The sequence below is a fragment of the Macrosteles quadrilineatus genome, unplaced genomic scaffold, assembly GCF_028750875.1.
Source record: "Macrosteles quadrilineatus isolate MER2022 unplaced genomic scaffold, UCM_ALF_1.0 Scaffold_5__1_contigs__length_97177068, whole genome shotgun sequence".
Taxonomy (NCBI): Eukaryota; Metazoa; Arthropoda; class Insecta; order Hemiptera; family Cicadellidae; genus Macrosteles; species Macrosteles quadrilineatus.
Window position 1 is genome coordinate 20,845,852 of NW_026542598.1, and position 9,860 is coordinate 20,855,711.

The window sequence follows — 9,860 nt, forward strand, 5'->3', positions numbered from 1 at the left end:
GGTAAGCATATATCTCCTCTCAAACAGTTGTTTAGCTACCAAGCTACCAGTACACTATCTGTGCTGAACCCAATGTTGCGTATCGCGACATTCGCACCAAACTTTGTGCAACATGGACGCTAACGTCGAAGAATATTCTAGATAGTTATAGATGAAATTCTATAATTTACGTTTGGTGTTAGACACCATTTCAATGTATCCTAAGATTCTTACTTCTCTGTTTAAAATTAATGCTTACTTTTTTTATTAAAATGTTTGTTTTATTAAGCGATACTTTATTTATGTATATATTCAATTAAATTATCCCACGGCCACAGAACAGGCTCACTATGGTACAGTACCAAAAATAACAGCGATTCCTCATTAGAACGCTCCGTACTTTGTACAATTAATTTACGAGTATCTATATAAGATCTAGTAGAAAATAATTAAATATCAAAAACTAAAAAGTAACTCTACGGTTACACCAGAGCGAACAGGAGCGAACCGAACGTTCACTGGTGTTCGCTGTGGTTCGCTAGCATTCGCGAACACCTGAGAATGGGAGTAGTCACACCAGAGTGAACACACACGAATCGTCTTGATTGAAACGTCATTCGCTTGTGCTCCACCACCACAAGAACTGCACGGTGACGATAATCCCTGTTATCGTCACTGTTCAGTTCTTAAACAGACTGACTGTTTAATAAAAAAATAATAAAAACTGTTAATTTTTTATTTAACAGTTTATAATCAGCAATACTAGGATCCCATGACACTGGCCTTGCTTGCTTTGTATTCTCCAATCAGCTCCAACACTTTGTCATCAGTCCACTCCATAGTTAAACAAAATATGAATAATTAATTGTAGTACAACAAAAAAAAAACCACCAGACCCAAACAACTTGTTGATAGCAGTAATGTAGATACCGGCAAGGACCAGACTGGAGTCACTCTGATGTGGTCACACTGAAGCGAGTACCGAACTTGAGTAAACGCGAATTTCCTTTGATCATTCGCGCTGAAACCGACAATGGATGGAGCAGGTGCGAACGCGAATATGCGACTACAGAGCCCTGTCGAACACGGCCGATTGGTGTTCGCTGTCGCTCGAGGCGCCGGTCACACCGAAGTGAATTTCGCATTCGTTACTGCTCGTTCGCTCCTGTTCGCTCTGGTGTAACCGTACCACACCTACACAACCGCTGCAGTAAATAGGCTACTGTATAAAGAGAGCGTCCGTGACTACGAATGACAGCGAGTGTGTACTGGCTATGTTCGTGCCCGTCTGCGCTCGGCATTCGTCCTAGTTCGTCTCCTTTGATTCGCGACGGGAGACCGCCAAAAAATCGAACGCACCCGAGCACGAAAGGTACGGTTACACCAGAGTGAACAGGAGCGAACCGAACGTTCACTGGTGTTCGCTGTAGTTCGCTAGCATTCGCGAACACCTGAGAATGGGAGTAGTCACACCAGAGTGAACACACACGAAGTGTCTTGATTGAAACGTCATTCGTTTGTGCTCCGCCACCACAAGAACTGCATGGCAACGATAATCCCTGAATCGTCACCGTGCATTGTCTCACCTAGCAGTTTTTAAATAGACTAACTGTTTAATAAAAATAATTTTAAAACGGTTAATTTTTTATTTAACAGTTTATAATTAGCACTACTTGGATCCCTTAACACTGGCCTTGCTTTGTATTCTTCAATCATCATCAGTCCACTCATTATTTAAACAAAATAGGAATAATTAATTGTAGTACAACTAAAAAATCCACCCTTGACTTAAACAACTTGTTGATAGCAGTAATCCAGACACCGGCAAGGACCAGACTCACTCCGATGTGGTCACACTGAAGCGAGCACCGAACTCAAGTGAACGCGAATTTCCTTTGATCGTTCGCGCTGAAACCGACAATGGATGGAGCAGGTGCGAACGCGAATATGCGACTACCGAGCACTGCCAAACACGGCCGATTGGTGTTCGCTGAACCGGTCACACCGAAGTGAATTTCGCATTCGTTACTGCTCGTTCGCTCCTGTTCGCTCTGGTGTAACCGTACCTGAATGTTGGCGATGCGAACTACCCCAAATGTACACGAGCACACCGAGTACACTATCGCGTTCGTCTTAGTTCGCCTACATTCGGCGATAGTGTACTGCAGGCATATCTTGTCGATTTCAACGCTCGAAGGTCGATTCTCCCCAACAATTCAGGTGAGTCCACTGAAGCTGAGATTATCTTCCTCAGAAACATTAAATCGGAGACTCTACGCCTGACTGACAAGGGTTGAAGACGAAGGAGGTGGCTTAGCTCGTCCAAGGGTATACATCTTCATAACGAAAGCCCAGCTGCAGTCCAACAATTCGAATGAATCGTCTTTGAATTCCTTCAAGAAGTTCTATGTGGCCCAGCTGATACGGTGACCACACTGGAGATCAGTACTCAAGGATAGGGCGGATAAGTTGAACGTAAAGAGTCCTTAGTGCTTCTGGCGAAAAACCGTCCTTAGACACTCTAATAATAAAACCAAGAACAGAGTTTGCTCTTCTACTATTGGCATCAAGGTGAGCATCGGGACTTAGTGACGATGTTAAAGTCACACCAAGGCCTTTGACAACAGATGATCTGGAAAGTGATTTTCCTCCAATGCATCATGGTATTTGCTCGTCGTGAGAAGGAGAGCACTGTGCATTTGGAGATGTTAAGCTCCATTTCATTCTTGAGGCACCACAGTAATACTTGGTCAAGGTCGGCTTGAAGCATATCACAATCATACTCCGACGAAATTTCCTTGTATATTTTAGCATCATCTGCGAAGAGTAATATTTTACAATTTGTGACTATACTGAGACCAGGTCATTCACAATATGGAAAACAGCACAGGACCCAATAACGAGCCCTGGGGGACTCCAGAAAGAACAGGAAACGCGGTGGATGTACATCCATTGTATCTGACAACCTGGTGACGATTACTGACATAGCTTCTGAACCAAAGCATGGCACCAGTAACACCCAAAACGCTGAGCTTAGCCAGTAGATGTTCATGACTCAATCCGTCAAAAGCCTTCGACATGTCCAGGTCAATGCTGTCTACTTGATGACCTCTGTTGAAGGCTGATATTATATCATCTTGATAGATAACCAGGTTGGATGCAGCTGATCTACCGCTATAGAAGCCATGCTGGGCTGTTGATAAGTGGTTCTTAACAAAAAAAATGTAATCTAGTGAGGACCAGGGATTCAAAAACTTTGGTGAGCGATGATTGTATGGAGATGGTCATTAGCTGTATGGGCTATTAATTAACAGCTGTGTCTAAGGAATGTCGGCCTTAGTCACTAACAAGACTACAAGATCGCGCCACTCATCCTACACTCATCTCCATTCATAATTGGCTTAAAATACCTACTTTGTATGGTCGCCATTTCATAGAACAGTTTAAAACCATGGTGGAAGGAAAAAACATGGTGGTTTTTCCTTCCACCATGGTTTAAAACAGTATAATCCCCTTTCAACTTTGGTTGATGAGTCTTGTAGCACAGATGGTTGGGCCAACGTTGGCCAACTGTGGGACAGTTGGTCGATGGTTGGTTGGAGCTTCCACAACCAACCAACCGTTGTCCAACTGTATATCTCGTAGTTGGGCCAACCAATATTTACAACTGTGGACCAACATTGGTTCATTGTTAATGAAATACATTAATATGCATTGCTGGGTATCATACATCAAGCCAACCGTTGTCCAACCGTTTTTCACTCCGTTGGACCAACAAAAGATACTTTTGTTGGTCCAACGATGGTCCATAGTTGAGTTTACACGACTTTCATTCTCTGGGTCTAGCTTTAACAACATAATTATAATAAAATATCTGGTTTTACAATACCTTTATCAGTTCCAAAAGTTTCCAAAAGTTTTTGGAACTGATAAAGGTATTGTAAAACCAGATATTTTATATATTACAGTTCCGGGGCTACAACAATGAATTTTAATAATCATAAAATAATGCAAATATTTTTTAAATTAATATTCTTTAACTTATTTGCAACAATTTAAGGGGAAAGATTAATTAATCATATAACAGTCAATTATAATAGCATTAATAATCTAACGGTAATTAATTAATCTCTATATTCAAATACCAGTATCCTCTCTAACTCCAAAAAAAAAAAAATAACTACTTATGATGCCTTAGCCTTAACAGATTAACAGAATCATATTATACTGTGTAGTATCAAAAATGTTTGAAGTATTGCGACCATTGCAACTGTCGGCTACTCTTTCACCACTTGAAAACTCTCTATATCAACAATCACAGATAGCTCAGAGGTAAGGTAAGAGGCTCATAAGTCGAAGGACCCGGGTTCGAGACCCGTCTGGGCCAAAAAAATTTGTTCTAGCTTTTTTCAAAATTTGTTTTTATGAACTATTTAATCAATTTACTCAACTAATAATTATGCTTTTCGTACTAAATCTTTATTATTTTGTGTGAAATAAAACGGTTGGTTGGATATCAGTTGTGTTATGGTTAGTTGGCCATCAGTATTTTTGGATGGTTGGGCCATTGTTGGACAATGGTTGGCTGGAAAACAGTTTAAAGAGGTGACATTTCTACCGTTGGCCAACTGTGTGGCTCCACAATTTACCAACGTTGGCCCAACCATCTGTGCTACATGGGGTCACAGAAAAAATAAGTATGTTTTCTGTGGTCTTGTACGCAGTGCCGGATTTACCACTAAAAGTTAAAAGTTGCATTGTCTGGACTTTGAGTATCTCTGATATTTGCCATAAACTAAGGACCACGACAAAAGTGTGGATTTCCTTTCCCCTTTCCACCTTAAACTTGTTTTCCATCACGAGGTTAACCCCCTTTCAACTTTGGTTGATGAGTCTAGTTTAGCCACTCACTTGACATATTTCCTTTCAACATAATGCCGTACTTTAGAAGGGATACATGACGATTGATCTATGGCCAAGACCTGGACGCAATATTCCTCTTTTTGTCGAACTACTGTACTTTCATTTAGGGAATAAAAAGGAATAGACAGTAAAGGGAATACATTTTTAGACCCTGAACCGCGATTTACTCATTTTGTGTTGGATGAAGGAGCCAGAAACACCATCCGTTCAAATTCAAATAACTATATATGTGTGCGCGTGTGTAAGTATTTGTAACATTTTAAATTTACTTATTTTTTTAAACGTTTATGCAACTATGATTTTTGTTTTGTTTTAATGTATAGTCTGATTGTGTAAAAATATTTGTATCATATTTTTAAGTAGCCTACATGTTAAGTGTAAGAAAGGGCCATGTGGCCCTAACTTTGCATGTGTAAATAAATGATTTTCATCTTACATTAAATTTCCAAAATTCAGTGAGCCAGTGTTGAAAAAAATTCTTAATATCGTGATCGTTTTCATTATCATCATCGTCTCCCGCGGTCACGGAAACATCATCTTGGTCTTCTGTGATCACGGCAAATGGCCAAACCCGACCATCCCTACCTATTCGATATAATCAAAATAATTTTCTTTTCCACTGTGGAAAACATGTTCAAAACTCAAAACTATTATCAAGAATGTATGATTCTTAGAGCACTTATCTTCAATAATCATAGAGGAGAATGTAGTTGCTATTCATTATGGAACTCGATAAACAATAACTGTTTCTTTGACATTTATATTCTCCTCTCATTAAAAATGTCCTGTTGTTTAGTTTCAGTAAACGAAAGATCTTGAATACACCACAATTAGTGTGGTGTATTCCTAAGAAGGCTTTTTTACTAATAAAGTGGACTGTATGAAGGGATAATGAACTTAATTTTGATTACAAAAAATATTATGGACGTTTGGTTTAAATTTCGATACAATTAAATTACCAAGTTCTGGAAGGGTATGTGAGAATGTCTATACGTTTCTTCTGATGAAAATATAGCTTCTTCAAATAACAGTTTTTAGAGTTCAAAGTTTCACACATACACAATTTGAATTCAAATAAGTAAAGGGGTTAATAGGTTAGACAAACACAAAAGCAATAGTTAAGTTAATTGAATGAAACAAAGCAGAGGATAAAGGAATGAAATTGTTACACAAAACGAGATGAAGAAGGTAAAACATAAAACACAGTTCTCAAGGAGAGACGTAATCCTTATAGCACATGTTTCCACCAGTTTCAATTTTAATATATAACCAACTGTTAGTGAAAATTTAAATTTCAAAGTATTCATTTGTTCCAATTTAAACAAACATTTATATTTTCTCCATAAGGATAACTCAGGAGCATGGAAGGCCACTGGGGCAGAGCCCTGATAAAATTTCAAAATTGGTGAAGTTTTTGACCACAGGGCGACCTCTAGTCTTCATATTAATAGCCAAGCACGTTTCTTTAAAACCTTTTTCACATCTCGTGTGCATCGGGGGGGGGGGGATCCACTCATACTGTTAGAATAGTATATTTCATTACTAGGACCGAAAGTGGCATTTTCCGTCGCGTGCTCAAATTTTTGTGTGAGGCGAAGCCGAACACAGGGAACATTAATTCCACGTGCGAGGCGAAGCCGAGTATGTGAGAGCTATTTTCACGTACGAGGCGAAGCCGAGGACGGGAAATATGGAGCAAGTGCCGGATAATAACTTTCGGTACGAGTTATGAACGATACTTTTCATCACGACGCAAAAATACACAAACTCAGAATAGCAGACCTCAGTAATATTACAACTACCTATTTATTTATCAATTAATTTGATTGAACATCAAAATAACATTTTCTAAAAGGAAACTTACGTATATTTCACAATACATTTTGTTTAAATATCAAAATAAAAGAATAAAACAACTTTGAACAATACATACAGCTGATTCAAATCATTAAATTAAACCATAACAAAACACTAGCGCGCGTAGTGAATAAATAGAGAACTAATTGAGAGCGAGGGAAAGTAAATTTAGAGCGAGGGAAAATCAGCTGATCGATTTTCCCTCGCCCTAAATTAGAGCTTGGGAAACGACTACTTTCATTGATGTCAGCTGTTATCGAAAGTAGTTACTTTCGTTACGGAGTGATGAATAGTTATTTGTCTAACTAGTGGTGAAAGTGGCACTTTGCTGCACACGAGAGCAATGTTTACGCACGAGCCGCAGGCGAGTGCGGAATGATCTCGAGTGCAGCAAAGGCCTTTTTCACTCGTGTTACACATTATAATTTTCCTACAGTCACTATAAAGCATATAAATAATTAGTCTTTCAAACACCATACAACACTTTTTTAGGTTCAGCTGGCAACACAAATGGTGCCCTAGAGAAAGTAGTACCCGCAGTCCGTATCACTCCGCTATTTTTCCTCGGCAAGAAATGTGTTCCTCGTTTTGAGAATATAGTTCCGTATGTTTTAGTAATTTGAAGTGGTTTCCGCGCCTAAAAAAATGCTTTAAAGGTATTTTCTTGTTTATTAAGATCGTAGGAATGTTTTAAAAACGTTTAAAAGAAAAGTCCAGAAAGTTCAGAAATACCTAAACTATAAACACGAAATGACAGGTTAAATCGTAGTTATAATAGTCAATCAGCTGCTCATAGAATTATTATCTTTAAGTGTTGCCAACCTATTTCCAAGCGTACACGGATTACGTGCATAATAAAACCACGCTGTTTTGTGTTGTTTGGTTGGAATCCTGATGTGCGGCAAAGTATAAATATGCAGCAATTAGCAGCTTTCTGTACTATAAACAGTACAGGGAAGCCAACTTTGTCGGGTGACTGTAGGAAAAAGATATTTTCCTGTAGATGTGCGGGCACTCTCTATATAAATTAAAATAGGCTAAAAATAAGCATGTAAAATGAATTTAAAAATTATAAAAAAAACATGGGCCTTATGGGTTACCATGCTGGTGACCAAATAAGAACAAAATGAACAGAAAGTAAAAACAAATGGAAGAAATTCCAATCACATGTTTTATTTTCAGCATGGGGTGAAAAGTCTGTACATGTATTACATATTTTTGGTTGACTTTTCGACCACTGGACGACCTCTAGTATAATGATAGATGATTTAAGTTTCTTAAACAAAATTGTTTCAATTTGATTTTTTTTAGCACTCAGCATAGCAACGCTGGTGGCGCTGCCTACGGATTGACAGGCAAAGCTCTCTCAAAACACTTAATCCTACTGTAACAGTTTTAGTAACTCCTATGTCTGTCGTCATCGTCAAACGTTATAAGTGGCCTTGACGACGGAAGGCCATAATTTAATTCACAATATTACAGTGAGAGTGAATGCAAATAAATAAGTAAAACAATATCTGAACATGGCATGAAATTTGCCACTGATGTTTATTATCCAATTAATAATTTATTATAAATATGTAAGGCTGATCACCAGCATGGTAAATACGAGGCATGTTTTTTAATTAAGTACCGTTTTTAAACTTCTCCGTTCCAGCGCTGCGATTGGCATTTTGGACATTTGCGCTGTATATGTGCATCTATTGGCAAGCCCTAGCCGGAAATTCGACAACAATCGGCCGTGTTTACATCCGGTATCGAGCATTCAAAATGGTGCCGCCAATTGAGACTGCCGCCGACTGTGAAGTGCGTACTGTAATTAGATTTTTATGTTCTAAAGGTGTGAAAGCCATTGAAATTTGTCAACAGATTAGTGAGGTGTATGGCGAGAACATTTATGAGTGACGGAATGGTACACAAGTGGGTAAGGGCATCTAACGACGGCCCCACCGACGTTCATGATGAGCAACGCACTGGGTACTGGGGACAGTGACGCTGCCCAGTGCGTTGCTCATGATGGACGTTAGTGGGGCCGTCTTTAGATGCCCTTCTGTGTTCGCTGGCCCTTACCCACCTGCATACCATTCCATCACTCATAAATGTTCTCGCCATACACCTCACTAATCTGTCGATAAATTTCAATGGCTTTCACACCTTTAGCACTTAAAACTCTAATTACAGCGCGCACTTCACACTCGGCGGCAGTCTCAATTGGTGGCACCATTTTGAATGCTCGATACCGGATGTAAACACGGCCGATTGTTGTCGAATTTCCGGCTAGGGCTTGCCAATAGATGCACATATACAGCGCAAATGTCCAAAATGCCAATCGCAGCACTACAACGGAGAAATTTAAAAACGGTACTTACTTAAAAAACATGCCTCGTATATAAGAACTTAAATTACGGAGTAATTTTAAAATTAATATTCCAGTAACTTACGCAATTAACGCCAGATAAATTACCGCCCCCCCCCCTTACTTTTAAAAGCGTTTAGACGCCCGCCTTTGCATTTTTGCATATTTCCTCCATAATAATGCACCATGAAACTGATAAAAAACAAAGTTGGAATAAATTAAATAACCTAATTACAGTAAATCAAATATTTCCCTCCTCTTTTAGGCTAGTGCTAGTAGTTTTTATTATCTCTGTCTTCTCTCTTCTTTCTGTCGGTGTTGGTTGGTTTGGCTTTTTTTACAAAGTTTTATTTACAATCTGTTTTACATTAAACAATAAGTAAATATGATGACATTTATATAAATAAATTTAAAATTTGATACAGTAACATGAGTTATAGCAGCTAAACTTGTTTGTTTCTCGTTTTGGTTGGTTGGTTGGCGCTATCATAGATAAAACATGCGCTATGGAAGCCAATCGATTCACGATATTCGATAGTAGTTCTTTTCATACTACGACAATCGATACTTAACCAGTGCTACCATATCGTTGTGAACACAGCGCTATCCAAAATGTGCCTTAAGTTACTTTTGCAAAACTTATGACAGCTAGCCTGACCATACTACTGGACCGAATTACACCCGGTTGGTACCAAATGAAAGATATTTACCTGTAGATGTGCAGAATCCCTTTATAAATTAAAAT